This window comes from Delphinapterus leucas, chromosome 15, assembly GCF_059928025.1.
Source record: "Delphinapterus leucas isolate spDelLeu-1000000601 "Yukka" chromosome 15, BTC_Dleu_Yukka2, whole genome shotgun sequence".
Taxonomy (NCBI): Eukaryota; Metazoa; Chordata; class Mammalia; order Artiodactyla; family Monodontidae; genus Delphinapterus; species Delphinapterus leucas.
In genome coordinates this window covers 54,878,600-54,893,585 of record NC_143143.1, presented here as the reverse complement: position 1 = coordinate 54,893,585, position 14,986 = coordinate 54,878,600, and positions in this window count along the sequence as shown.

The window sequence follows — 14,986 nt, the reverse complement described above, 5'->3', positions numbered from 1 at the left end:
CAACTTGGAACTATACTACAAAGCTACAGCAACTAAAACAGTATGGTACTGGCACAAAAACAGATACATAGATGAATGGAACAGAATAGAGAGCCCAGAAATGAACTCACACTTATTTGGGCAATTAATCTATGACAAAGGAGGCAAGAATATACAATGGGGAAAAGACATCTTATTCAATAAATGTTGTTGGGAAAACTGGACAGCTACATGAAAAAGAATCAAACTGGACTAATCTCTCACACCATGCACAAAAATAAATTTGAAATGGATTAAATACTTAAATATAAGACCTGAAACAATAAAACTTCTAGAAGAAGACATAGGAAGAGCACTCTTTGACATTGGTCTTAGTAATAGTTTTTGGATATGTCTCCTCAGGCAAGAGAAACAAAGCAAAAATAAACAAATGGGACTACCTCAAACTGGAAAGCCTTTGTACAGCTAAGGAAACTAAACAAAATGAAGAGGCTGCCTACTGAATGAGAGAAGATATTTGCAAACTTTATGTTTGATTAGTGGTTAATATTCAAAATATATAAGAACTCATACAAATTAAAAAACAAAAAAAATAATTGAGAAAACAACCAACCTGATTAAAAAATGAGCAAAGGATCTGAATAGACATTTTTTCCAAAGAAAACATACAGGCATATGGAAAGATGCTCAGCATCACTTCCTTTCCTTGCATTCAAGGAAATGAAAATTAAAGTCACTATGGGATATCATCTCACACCTGTCAGAATGGCTATTAGCAAAAAGACAAGAGATAACAAGTATTTGCAAGGATATGAAGAAAAGGGTACCCTCATGCACTGTTGGTGGGAATATAAATTAGTGCAGCCACTATGGGAAACAGTATGGAGATTCTTCAAAAAATTAAAACTAGAATTACCATCATGATCCATCAATTCCACTCCTGCGTATTTATCTGAAGAAAATGAAAATTAGAAAAGATAGCTCATTGCAGCATTATTCATAATAGGCAAGATATGGAAGCAACTTAAATGCCCATCAACAGATGAATGGATAAAGAAGATGTGATACACACACACACACACACACACACACACACACACACACACAGGAATATTACTCAGAGATGAAAAAGAACGAAGTCTTGGCATTTGTGACAATATGGATGGACCTAGAAGGTATTAGGCTAAGTGAAATAAGTCAGACAAAGACAAATAATGTGTGAGTGTCACTTACATGTGGAATCTAAAAAATAAAACAAAATAGAAACAGAGTTATAGATACAGAATTCAAACAGGTGGTTGCCAGACAAAAGGGGTGAGAGGAGAAGAAAGAAATAAGTGAGGGAGATTAGGGGTACAAAATTCAAGTTGCAAAATAAGTAAGTCACAAGTATGAAATGTACAGTATGGGGAATATCGTCAATAATTGTGTAAGATCTTTGTATAGTAACAGACATAACTAGACTTACAGTGGTCATCAGTTTGAAATGTATAGAAATACCAAATCACTATGTTGTGTAATATAATGTTTTAAGTCAATTATACTTAAAAAACAAGCAAACTCATAGAAAAAGAGATCAGCTTTGTGGTTACCAGAGGTGGGGTTGAGGGAAGAGGGAATTGGATGAAGGCAGTCAAAGGTACAAACTACCAGTTAGAAGATGAATAAGTACTAGGGATATAATTTACATCATGAAAATATAATTAACACTGCTGTATGTTATATATGAAAGTTAAGAGAGTGAATTCTAAGAGTTCTCATCACAGGAAAATTTTATTTCATTAATTTTTTATCTATATGAGATAATGGGTGTTCACTAAACTTATTGTGATAATCAATTCATGATGTATGTGTGACAAATCATTATGCTGTCCACCTTAAACTTATACAGTGCTGTATGTCAAATATATCTCAATAAAACTGGAAGAAAAAAATTTAAAATAGACTTAAATGCATGGCATGGTGGTTTACCAAACATTAGCTCTTCCCATATTTCTGTGAATTGTTTTCTTCCCATTTGAAGTCCCAGACCCCTACTTCCTTCTCCTTAGCTCAGGATGGCATGTAAACCTCAATAGCCTGACTGTCGGAAGGTCTCTTATCTTTGGGCTCCCCCTATGTACAAAGTTAAATTAAATCTGTTTTTCTCCTCTTAATCTCTCTTTTATTACAGGGGATGTCTCAGCCAAGAATGTAGAAGGGTAGAGGGAAAATTATTTTTCCTTCCCCACATGATAAAAATCTACCTGTTTTAATTTCACAATGCCACTTTTTTCAATAAGAAAAGGATTAAAAGCTACTAAAAACTACATATGGAAGAGACATATTGGTACATCTTTAAAGTGTTCTTTAAATGACAAAACACAAAGTTTTCCGAGTTGAATGAGAGATTCACAAAATATCCTACACATTTATTTTATCTGAGATTGTAGAATTATGGTTGATTTGGTTTTCAAGATAAGTTATCTATAAAAACTTTTTTCAAGGTATGTAGAAAATAACGTTTGTCTTTTACCTTTTTAATGAAATGAAAGCCAGTTTTCCCTACCCCTAAGCTCTTGGTGGGTGTGGTAGGGTATTTACATTTGATTGTTTCTGCTCCAAATCTTTTCTGAGCTTCTGGGTATTTAGTGAGATTAAAAACCCAGCTCTGTAGGCACATGTAGTACTTATTTTATGCCCAGTCAACACAGTCATAGGATGAAATCTTGGGCTTGGTCTGCATTTACTTTTCTCACTTTTGTTTTGTGAAATTATAGCTACTTGCAAGATAGGATGGGTTTAGGCCTGTTTTAATCATTTGGGAGTGGCTGTTGTGGAGTTTGTAACTTATTTGCCAACACAGACTGCTTCTACAGAAACACCAGACAATAAGTCTCACACTTTGTTCTCCAAGTAGAACACCCTCAAAATAGTGGGTGGTACAAGTCAAGAAAATAAACTTCGGTCCTATGGACTCTCTCAATAGCATGTCCGTGCATGTTCTGATAATAACCCCCCTTATTCTTGACTATCCAGTAGAAACCATCCACTTGATAAGCCTAGGGACACTTAGCTCCAAAACTCCTTCACTAACCTCTCAGGTGCCATCCTGTTGCCAGCCAGAGGCCCTGCCAAAGGCTCATATTGATAAAAACCATCCTGCCTTTCCCTACCTCCCTGAAGAATAAGCATTTTCATTATTAAATGGTATACTTAACATCCAAGTCTGAAGTATTTTCCATTAAAAGTCTGCACCAAAGTCAAGAGCTACCTCAAGACTGAGGAGGTTAACCTGACCAAGAAAAGTCATCATAGTGACCAATGACAGTGATGGAAAGCATATCTTTAGTTGTTTTGAAAGCTTCCAGCACTCCGCTTCATGATCAAGAAAAATATTAATAAGAGCATGTTGATGTTTCTTCTTAAAGACCAAATACCTAGCAGCACTGCAAACTTTTGTTGAAGACCTGTTTAAAGCATAGGGCATGAAGCTACTATGATGTTCAAAAGAATAAGACAGCCCTTGTCCTATTGGATGTCACCATTTCATAGCTGGGATAACTCAAGTGCCCAAGTAACTATAATAGAAGACACAGAACTGTGGATGAAACAAGAGTTCAGAAGAGAAATGCCAATGGTCTGTGACTAGCTTTTTTTTTTTCTGTAAATCTTGTAAGATTTTATTTTATTTATTAAAAAAATTTTACTTTCAGCACAGTTTTATTTATTTTTAAAATATAGCAGTGTGTACTTTTTTTTTTTAATAACTTAATTCTTTGGGCAACACTGGCTTTAGACGACAAGTCTTTGGGCACCACAGCTCCATTTTCTGGATTCCTTTTCTCCTTTTAAAATCAAACCGAGTCTTGTTATGTGCCCATTTATCACTCCTTCGGTGTTTAATGTCTCTTCATGCCATTGGCAAAATAATAATCTTGCAAAGCCTTGCAGCTTCTGCCTGTGTCTCATAGAATGTTTGCTCTGAGGGATGCTAGCTGCTATGTAAGAAATCTGAGTACCCTGAAACACTATGCTGTGAGGAAGCCCAAGCTAGCCATGTGGAGAGATTGGGTAGAAAAAGAAGCCCTCTGACTGCCACCATCTGAGACACTCCAAGTAAGAACTGCCCTGTTGAGCACATCAGGCCCAAAATTCTAGAAGATAATAATAAATTGTTGTTTTAGCTACTAAATCATCATCATCTTTACCATCATTATCATCATCATCTTGCATAAGTGCTACTATCAATTCCCTCTTCCTGAAACTAAGAAGCTGAGCTAGAGAAAGTAAGACACAGCCAGACAAATGGCATCATTATAAACTAATGATCACCAGAATAAACAGGCATTCCTAGTGTCCTCTGATCAATTCCCTCTTTCAGTGTTCTAATTATTTGTGCTGCAGAACAAACCATCCCAAAATTTGGTGGCTTAAAACAACCATTTTATTATCTCTCTAGTTCTGTCGGCTGACTGGGAGTTTCTTGCTCAGTTTCTCATGCAGTTGCAGTCAGTTGGCAGCTGGGGCTGGAGTTGGCTGAAAGGCTGACTGGACCAGATATCCAAGATGGCTTCTCTACTCACGTGTCTGGCACCTTAGCTGGGCTGACTGAAAAGCTCAGGCACCTCTCTCTTTTCAAGTACTTCTCCAGATAGATAGTTTGAGCTTCCTCCCAGCATGGTGGTCTAAGGGTAGTCAGACACCTTACATGGTGGCTGACTTCCCTAGAAAAGACTATGTTTAATCTGCCATGATAATCTACTTCAATGAAATATTTTTTTAAAGGGAAGGAAGGAAAGAAGCTCTGACAAGAAGTACAGGTTTTATTAGAGGTTTGATCTAAAAGCAGGTTATCAGGACCTACTTAACTATATATTAGTATCTTCTGCCCTCTCCTATTTCCCAAAACATACATATGCCCAGAAAATTTATCTTCTCTCCTTTTTCCTTGCCTTAAATCTTTCATTGTACTTTTTCTGTTGTCTGAAAGTGGATTCAGTAATTCAGTTTCAGTGATGCATTAGTTATCTATTCCTATGTAAACTCAAAACTTAGTGTTGTAAAACAATTTTATACCAGTTTTGTGGGTGGGTAACTTAGAAGCAGCTTAGCTAAGTGGTTCTGACTCCAGGTCTCATAGGAGGCTGCAGCAAGATGTCTGGGGCTGTAGTCTTCTGAAGGCTTGGCTGGGGCTGAAAGATCCATTTCCAAGATGGCACATTCGAATAGCTCTGCTTATAGGCAGGAACTTTTAGATCCTCCCAATGGGGACATCTCCATGAATTGCTTTACTGTTCTCATTATGTGGTGGCTGCCTTCTCCCCAAGTAAGCAGTCCAAGAGACAGGAAGGGTGGAGGCCACAATATTTGTTGTGACCTAGCCTTGGAAGTCATCCTCTGTTGTTCCCATAATATTCTATTTGTCACAGAGGTCAGCCTTATTAGTGAGAGAGGAGACTACACACAAGTATGAATACTAGGAGGTGGGGTATCATTTGGGGTCATCTTAGAAACTGAGCTCAGTTAAGCAAAGGAAAAGATAAGGTTCAAAGGAGAAAAGAAGAGACAAAGGAGATATGTAATATTGGAACCAAGAGCATTTTAAGGAAATGTCAAGTAATATTGGGTCCTGGAGCTGGGAATGGGGTAGGGAGTCTTGAGAGCTTATAGTCCCTGACACATCTTGCTGAACAGAAGCTAGAAGAATGACCAATTTCTTCTCTTCCAAAGTTATTCCTGCACAAACAACAGGAGACAAACTGCTCCATGACCTTAAAAGGTCATTTTCAATTTCTTGGCTGAACTATAAGGGGAATATTTCTTCTGAATAATTAATTGGTTTTCTGAGACAGAAAGATATTTTAAGCTTCTAACAAGAAATCAGGGTTGCCTAAATGACATCTTTATTCAGCAAGGACACAGTCTTTCAGGAAGTTTACTTTTGCCAGTGTAATTACTAGTTACTTTACAGGAAAATAATGTCCAGGTTTCATGCTGTGATGAAAGGAGGTGATTTTCCAGTTAGTGCTAATTGAAAATTGAAGCAAAGAGAACTTTGCAATCAAAACAGGAAGGGAAAAGCAGATTGTAATGTGGCAAGAACCTTAGAGCTTTGTTCTTTCATAATATGTAGGGAAGCAAAGAGTTTTTAAACTACTTCCAACAGAGTCAAATTTCTTGGAAAAATGCCCTCTACATGCTGTTTCTACTTCTTCACCTCCCCCATTCCCTCTGACCTGGCTTTTGCCCCCACCATTTCATCAAACCTACCTCCTTGTTGCCCAATTTGATGGACATTTTTCTCTTTTTGTACTTACTGATCTCTAAGCAACATAACCCAGTTGACCACCCTACTGTTTCTGGAAATACTCTCCTCCTGGTTTCTAAGATATCATTTTCTCCTTGTTTCCCATCTCATTGCCATCTATGTAAGTTCTTTTTCCAATATCCAACCTCTAAATTTTGGAGTTCCTGATTATTTCTCTTGTTTTTCTGAACTCTTTGTGCATAATCTTATCCAGTACCATGGCTCCAATACCATCTAGATGCCAACATTAATATCTCCAGCAATGATCTCTTCCTGGAACTCAAGATTCCTATATCCAACTGCCTTCTTGGTATTTCCACTAGAGAATTTCAGAGATATCACAATGTATCTCCTGGTGCTTTTGGTTCCTCACCTACCAACTTGTTGCCCCAACCTAAGCCTTACCTGTCCTGTAAATTGCATCGTCTCTCATTTAGACACCCTGGTGAGAAACTTCAGTGTATCTTGATGCATCCTTCTCCTCGCTCTCTATATTCGGTTCACCGGAAGTGCTGTTGATTTTATCAACCTGTCCTTCATTACCACCCAATCTCCTTGCCCTAGCCAACCCATTCTCTACATAGACAATAGGTGCATCTTGAAATAAAAATTTGTTCATGTCATGGTCTATTTAACCTCCCTCAATGGATTCCTACTACACCCGGAATTAAATATAAACTTGCAGTGCCCTCCAATCTGCTACAGGACCTGGCTCCCACCCACCTTCCCAAGCTTATTTCAAACCACTCTCTCTTTGGCTCATCACACCAGCCTGTTCAGCCTCAGGATCTTTGCATATGCTGTCTTTTCTTCCTAGAAGCTCTTCCCATACTTTTCTTATTCTGGCTTTCTCTTCCTTTAGGTATTAACTGAATATTGTCCACTCAGAGAGGCTTCCCCTGACTATCCTACCTGAAGTATGCCTCTTTGTTCCCTTTATTCTCTTTTTAGCGGCTTTTTCCTTTCCACCATCACAGTTATTCCCATAGTTATAATGCCAGCCCAATTTTTCCAAAAGGAGGACATTGGAAGACTTTTATGCCACTTGTTAGATTTGAAACAAATCAGAGGCCACATAAACAATGAACTACTTCTCTCCTAACTGGGGATCCTGCTGGATGTGACCAAGCCCACACAATAGCACCCATATCTGAAAATGGATAAAGTGACTCCACATCTGAAACCAAAAGTAAGGACATTTTTGGGACCTCTTCAGTGGAAAGTGTTTAGCAAAACAGTTCCTGTTTTGCTGTGGTCATGGTCCTCTATGACACAGCTGCAGTCAACCTAACATGCAGGGACTGGAAGGATTTTCTCACGACATCTCATTTCCTGTGTTTCTCATTGGAGTTTATTATTGTTCTCTTTTATCCTCCTCTAAGACCAAAATCCCATGAGATGGACATTGTCTTGAAGGAGTAGGAAAAGAAAGTTTGAACTCAAATTCTTCTGTATGAGCACATGAACAAAACTCCAGATTAGATCTTGGCACTTTAAAATTCTTACTTTCATAGAAAATATCAACATTAAGAAACTATAGTCTTTAGAGTAAAACTTCTCACTTTTATGTCTACGGCAAAACTTTGTGTCATCATATACACTGAGCTGAAAATAGATCTTCTAATAATTGTGCAATTGAAGTTATCATTTACTTGGCTAAAACTTATCCAGGAATTTGAATTCTGTTCTAATACCTTAAACATCTTCCCTTTTATTTTGTTAATAAATCACAAATCACCAGCAAGTTTTCAGTAGAATTTAATCCACTGAAGCTCCTACTTTCCAACATTCATAAAAGCCATAAATCACTTTTACTGAGTTACAGATCCTGACATTCTAGCTCACAAAGGGGCCTGTATTCTGTTAAGTGAATTCAAATCATCCCCCAAGGAACCAAAACTGTTTCAAGTCCTTCAAAATAAATCATAAAACAGTGAGTGGATAGATAAAATTCTCTGGGAAGAAATCTATTTTGCAGGGAATAGACCTGTATTGGAAAATCTTCTTCAGACAACTAAAATGTTTTTTGAATATAAAGAGTGAGTCACAAGATACCACAAGGGTCAAAGATCCCAGGTTCATCTGTTCCTGAGGAAACTATGAGGAGGAAATGTTCTCAGTTGTTCACATTTGTTTCTATGAGGAATAAAGCTTGTTTTAGAGCTAAAATACCTTTTATATTTTCTCCTGACAGTTTACTAGTCTCTATTCAAGACTCAATTAAAAAATTTATATGATATCAAGAGAAGCAGTTTTGTTTGGTTTTTTAACTATAAGGATCTAAGAGATTGTCCTAAACGATCCAAGCATGCTGTATCTGTTAAGACCATATTCTTGGCTGCTTCTAAAGGGAGCTGTTTATATTGAGCCCTGCATTGAGTTGCCCAGCTTAACTTCTATGTAGAAAATTACATCAGTTCCATCTCTAATTCACAGTGTCTGCTGAACTTCTGGAAGAAATTATGAGATGCTACTAATTATAAGACATAGCTCTCCTTTTATTGCTCAAAAAATTCAGAGAGGGTGCATTTCTGCTCTTGATGAGTCAGCCAAATTGGCCAGCCCTGAGCTTGGTGCCTTTTCTTTAACTGGGTCCTGTGGGCATGACCTCCTTCAAACAACTCCACTTTCATGAAGTAAGGCATGACACACAACCAAAATATTTCAGAACTGGAAGAGACCTAAGGGATTACATCCTCAATGCTCTTTTTTATTGGGGGGGGGGGCTGCACTGGGTCTTCATTGCTGCGCATGGGCTTTTCTCTAGTTGCAGCGAGCAGGGGCTACTCTTCGTTGCAGTGCGCAGGCTTCTCATTGCGGTGGCTTCTCTTGTTGCAGAGCATGGGGTCTAGGGGCACAGGCTTCAGTAGTTGCAGTATGCAGGCTCAGTAGTTGTGGCACATGGGCTCTAAAGTGCATGGGCTTCAGTAGTTGTGGTGTACAGGCTCAGTAGTTGTTGCTCAAAGGCTCTAGAATGCAGGCTCAGTAGCTGTGGCACATGGGCTTAGTTGCTCCATGGCATATGGGATCTTCCTGGACCAGGGATTGACCCCATGTCCCCTGCATTGGCAGGCGAATTCTTAACCACTGCACCACCAGGGAAGTCCTCTCATTTAAAAAAAAAAAAATCATTGACCAATCTTTTACTTTGGAGTTGATAAAACACTGTAGAACTTTCTTACATTCTCAATAAATGACTTAATTAGAAAATGATCATCAGACATACATTTTAAAGGGGAAATCTGAAAGAAAGGAATTAATTTTCCTACTCTGAAGCATAACTGGCAATCACACCACAACCCAGGAAGAAACCCAAGGATGATAATTTTGTATTCCAGGATTTTAATCAGCACAGCTAGCAATTGCTTTTCAGTGGGACAAATATTTAGTTAAACTCAACTCTTACTGTGGTGACATGTATTCCCTCTTACCTTGACAAGGCAACACTGTCAAAACTCTTCATTTTTTTTCCCTCTTAGCTGATTAGTCCTAATGAAAAATGTATGTTGGCTTGACCATCCTCCCCTTTCTGTGCTCTTTCTCCACATCAGTAACCCTTTCCAAAGCCTGTTCTTGAATAAATTCACTTTACCATAAATACCTGATAGTGGTTTCTGACAACACTCATAGGAGTATGTGTATTTTAGCAGGAAGAAACACTTTAGGCCAAAATAATGAATCTCTAATGGTAGAATTTTCAAAGCTCATTTTAAAGAGAAATCTGAGGCTCCAAGAGGCCAAGGAGATATGCCCGAGAGTACCCTGCTGGCTGGTGGTGGGTTGAAGTTGTAGCTCTTGGCTTCCTATCCCACATCACTTCTCTTTCTTGCTACCTAAACGCCCAGCCACGCAACAACATCTACCAAAAAATATACTTGGATTTCATTGAACTGGTACATAAAGAACGCTTCCAGATAGTGATGTTGGACCCGTGTGTAGTAAATTTCTCTCTTTAAGAAATACACAGTTCCCACAACTTCTATGATCAACCGCTAAAATCATTTCGCATTTTCACCACAGGAAATATTGAACAAATATTTTCAGTTCTGTATAGCAATATTTAGAATGGACCCTTAATTACTCTCTGCTAAAAAAAAAAGTTTAACCAAACCTACTTATAACTCAAGGTCAGTGTTTTGGACCCTTAAGGGCAACCACTTTTGTTTTAGGACCCTCAAGAAGTTCCTGGCATCCAGATCACTGGAGCCCAGCAGCCCGCTAAGTCTGAGAGGCCTGCTCTTCTTTTCTCTGCCTTTGACCACCACATGCTTTTTCTGTCTCTCTCCCACATCTTGTGCCCCCATATCACTACAACTCTCAAGGTTTGTAGGTATATCAGATTTTATTACACTGTTGAGGAAAATTTAGACCACATAAGAAGGAAGCCATTTATAATGAGGCTAAGAATTTTCCTCTAGCTCATGGAAAATCTTTCTGAAAAGTTTAATTCTTCAATGGGATTTCTTGTTGGCACACCCCAGTTCCTAAATCCATCCCACCAACTCATATGCTACTCTTTGTAAAAGATTCTCTTTTGCTGCCATGCATAGCTCTTCTGCTTGTTCAAAACCCCAGGCCCTGCCCCTAGGACTTATTTTTGGGTCATCATCAGCGTTCTTCCCTGAGTGGTACATGGTCCAGAGGATGATTTATTTGGCCTGGGTCAACATCTTTGGGGCATGAGTGTCAGCTCAGTTCTTGGAGGTTTTGGTATTCTAGATCTCTTTGAAGAGTCCAGAATGGCCATGGATCCCTAAGTCCTAACCCTGAACTCCAATCTCCCTACCAGTGTAGCTGCAGATAAAATCTCTTAATTTCCTAGCTGCCCATTAGGGAACTGAAAGCTCACACACACAAACAGAAATACACAGTCTCCCAATGACAGACATTAATTGTCCCTACAGTCTAAACCCAAAAGGAGGAAGTAAACCATTTTCCTAACATACCCTGTAATTCTCTCTCCGATGAACACAAAATTTCATGTTTTTGTGTAAAGTAGTACGCATTCCTTTCCTTAATCTTCCTTCCCCTTCCCCTTTCAAATTGCTTTCTCAGGACTATTTGGAATATGAAAGAACGGTTGCATTTCTCAACAACTGTTCTCAGCTACACAGCTAAAGCTTCGAATGAATATGTTTGTGTGTGTGTGTGTGGTTATTTCTTTAGATTATTTGTGCTACATATATTCTATTTACTGCTTTTTAAAAAAAATCTTGTGACCCAAAGCTGCATTCAAAGTATCCATTATTCAGAGAAAATAGTCATAGTCATCAAATTCCACCATCTTTTGTACCATTGTGAATGCACTGGCGAGGTTTTTTGCAAGAAGTACAAGAGATGATAGTAGTGTATGCATCACAGGGTTGTTGGGAAGTTTCAGTGAATTCATTATTGCACAAGCATGCACATATATCCTAAAAGTAAAGTGCTAATCATGGTACCTGGCACATAGCAAGTGCCCTATACTTTTTATTTATTATTATTATTATGTGTATACATATCTATGGTTTCCACATGAGATTTCAGTTTTTAAAAATGCCACTGCTGGGCTTCCCTGGTGGCGCAGTGGTTGGGGGTCCGCCTGCCAGTGCGGGGGACGCGGGTTTGTGCCCCGGTCCAAGAGGATCCCACATGTCGCGGAGCGGCTGGGACCGTGAGCCGTGGCCGCTGGGCCTGCGCATCCAGAGCCTGTACTCCATGACGGGAGAGGCCGCAGCGGTGAGAGGCCAGTGTACCGCAAAAAAAAAAAAAATTCCACTGCTTACAAATTGAAAATCTCAGCTCTGGATCAAACTTCAAACTACAGGTTGAAGGACAGTCCCAGATATTGTCCAGTAAAGACCTTTGTACCTCTGAGGAACCCATGCTTAAGGGAAATGCAATGCCTTCCATCATGTAAATCAGCCAAGGATTTTGAAAGCCATGTGAATCGCTAATATCCATGGTGTACTTCTGATGTGCTGGATACGCTGATAATATATTCTCCAAAACATCTTTATGAGAAAGGTTCTAGTATTATCAGTGCTAGATGGGTGAACCTTCAGAGGGGTCTGGAGTTGGAGCAAGGTGGGTGGGAGTGAGGGACCCAGGCTTTCATAGCACCCCTTCTCCCCATTGCCCTCCCGTGAACCAGATGTTTGTGAGATACCCAGGAAGGAAGCATGGCCCTGAGGGGTTCACTCTTTTTAGGAGAAGGCAGTTTCTGGAGAGGGTCCCGGCTGTTAGCTGTAAACACTTCCAGCAGCTGGGAGTCCTTTTGGTCTGAAGAGGAATCTGGGCAGTGCCTCCCAGTAATTCTGAAGCAGTTGTGGCAAAGGAAGCAAGTCACCCAGCTTCTAAGCAGCAAAGCCCAGGTCTGCACGCAGCCTTTTAGAAACCACTGCCCCAGCTCCCAGCTATTTGCTACTGTTCAGTGTGTGCTGATTTCCGCACACTGACTGCTGTAGAGTGTTTCTGGAAAGAATCCCGGATACACAGTATCTGTCAGCTTCCTATCCATGTGTGTCATGTGAGTAACTAAGGGAGCTGAATATGAGGAGAAAAGCAATGTTGCTACACCTCATTAGGTGGTTGGGGAGATGAGATGTCTGGCCAGACTCTCACCAGAAAACTGCCGGTTTAAACAAATGAGAGATGTGGAGATCTTGGAAAGGTAACTACAATGTCACTACACTGATGAATGTTTTTCTGAACCAGCCCAGTCCGGAAAGAAAACACTGCAAATCAGTGATGGCCTTAGTGATCTTACAAAGTGAGATGATCCCTTTTACATTGTGATGCAAAATTCAGCGTGCACACATGTAAAATTTACAATTACAGCCTCCTTCTGGCAAATACACTAAATTATTTTATTCCTGACAAAATAACCAACATCCTACAAATATTAGGTTCATGAATTTTAGCCATTTTATCTCAGATGTTTTGGGTGTACATTGATAGTGAAATAAACACACCTGTTGGAAGAAAATACCTTGGTACCTTCGGAACACCTAAAGTGAGGGTGAAACCCTGACCCAGATTTAGAACATCAGTCCATGGAAGCTGCATCCAATAAACTACTTAATCATGTCTGGTTCCCATGGCAACAGCCACTGAAGCAGCTTCACTGAATAAGACTGAATGTGATCAACTGCCAACATGGAAATATAAATCCTCCCCTATTCTCTCTGTTTTTCAGCATTTCTCTCTCCAGCACGTTCTGTGTACCAAGCTGGACTTGGTACACTGCCTGTACCTCCCTCCTCCTACACTCACCAAATTTCATTGGCAAAGCCCCCTCTCCACTGTGTTTCAATGTAGAACACAGAAATGGGGGGAGGGGAGCATTCTGTACATTCTAAAACACAAGGACAATAAATAGTAAATAGTTCAGATAGTTCCTTACCCATCCATGTCCCTCAATAAGATCTCTGTTTTTCTTTTGGTCAGTAATGCCTTTTTATGTTGGAATCAAATCAAAGCATATTTGTGTTCAGGAGCAAGACAGATTTCCTAAGTAATAGAGAAGCTATTTTTAGAGGATTTTGGGAGGGGAAAGAATTTGGAATCCACCTAAACTTAGATTCAGCTTTTGGAACAGTAAGTATCACGGGGTGCATTGCACAAACATTTCATCTGGCTTATTATAAACTTTCTGATAGTAAATGTCCTCAAAGCCCGTGCTGGTAGAACCTAGAGCTGCCAACTGGAGCATCACACATCCTTTCCTTTCTTTTCCTTTAGAGCATATTGTCAATTTTCTAGTTCTTGAAGAACCCTACAGTGAAGTCAGGTTGTGCTGAAAATGACATATTGGAGATAAATCTGGGCTGTCTCTTAATTTGAGTGAGTTAGCTTTGTGAGGATAATGTCAGTAGTAGTTTGTGGTTAGGGGTTAGCTCTGTAGATATGAATGTGAACTGGAATTTTTCGTCCCAGGTAGGTGGCCTGGGGGTGTGTGTTCAGAGGCAGATAATAACTTGTGGTTCAACCAATGTGGTAAGGGATGGGCAAAGGATAAATATCATATATGTAATAATTCAGTGGAATAACTTTATTATTTGCAAAGTGTGAACTTTGTATCTTGATTCATACAAATAAACTATTAAAATTATTTATGAGGTGATTAGGGGAATTTGAACACTGGCAGAATATTTGATGATATGCCATTACCAAATGCAGATGATGACAGGTGTTTGAGGTTCATGATGCTGTCCTCTCTAGGGTTTTCTGAGGAAGCGTCCTCTAAACTGAGACCTCAAGGATGAGGGGAGCTGGCAGGTACAAAATGATGTGAGAGGATGAGATGTGAGATGTTGGGTGGATGTCTTCTGGGTAGAGAGAACTGCATGGGCACAGTCCTAAAGGTGAAGGAGAGTTACTTGGGACTGAAAGCAGCTCAGGGGTATTGCATCAGAGGGTGGCAAGAGAAGAGGCTAGGAGGTAGAACTGGGGGGTTGGAAGGCAGTGCTAAAAGAGTCTGGACATTTTCTTTAGAACAATGGAAGCCATTGAGCAAGGGAATCCTGACTGAATTCAGGGTTTAGAAAATCTGCAAGTAAGCTTGAAGGTCCCAAGGGAGTCTCAGGTTTAGAAAGTCTTCTTTGAGTACTCCAGCCCTCCTCTTTCTGAGCTTTGGATTCTACCTTCCTTACTCACTGTTATTGCTTCATGCATTACCGGTTCTCTGGTGACTAAATTGAAAGTTCCATGCAGAGAAGAGAGAGGGGCTGCTTACGT